Source organism: Penaeus monodon, chromosome 34 (genome assembly GCF_015228065.2).
Source record: "Penaeus monodon isolate SGIC_2016 chromosome 34, NSTDA_Pmon_1, whole genome shotgun sequence".
NCBI classification, from domain to species: domain Eukaryota; kingdom Metazoa; phylum Arthropoda; class Malacostraca; order Decapoda; family Penaeidae; genus Penaeus; species Penaeus monodon.
The window spans coordinates 13,207,447-13,207,885 of NC_051419.1; positions in this window are offsets into that span (position 1 = coordinate 13,207,447).

Below are 439 nucleotides of genomic sequence, written 5' to 3' on the forward strand. Positions count from 1 at the left end.
GTAAATGACTGGACACCGATAAATAACAATTGGTTATCTGATATCATTTTGCGGCATCGAGACATATCTCGGATGAAATGAAATTCAATAGCTTCTAAATTTACACTTTAGATATGTAAATATTTCGAATTGAGGAATGTGAACGAGGGAAGAGATCCAATTACGAACAGAAATATAGAATTGGAAAAAGATAGGAAGTTTGAAAACGTTGATGGTGACTAATGCAGTGATTTTTACAGTGACAAAAAGGCATGGTAATGAAGACGATTTTAGGACAAATAAAATCGAAATGGTTTAAGAACAGACAACCGGATCTTTGACCCCAACACGCACGCGCACAGCATGCCGGTACTCACCCCCGAATCAACCGATAATCTATTTTCCACACGAAACGTACTTATACACCAACGCGGAAGATCCACAAAGATAAGAAGGTGAT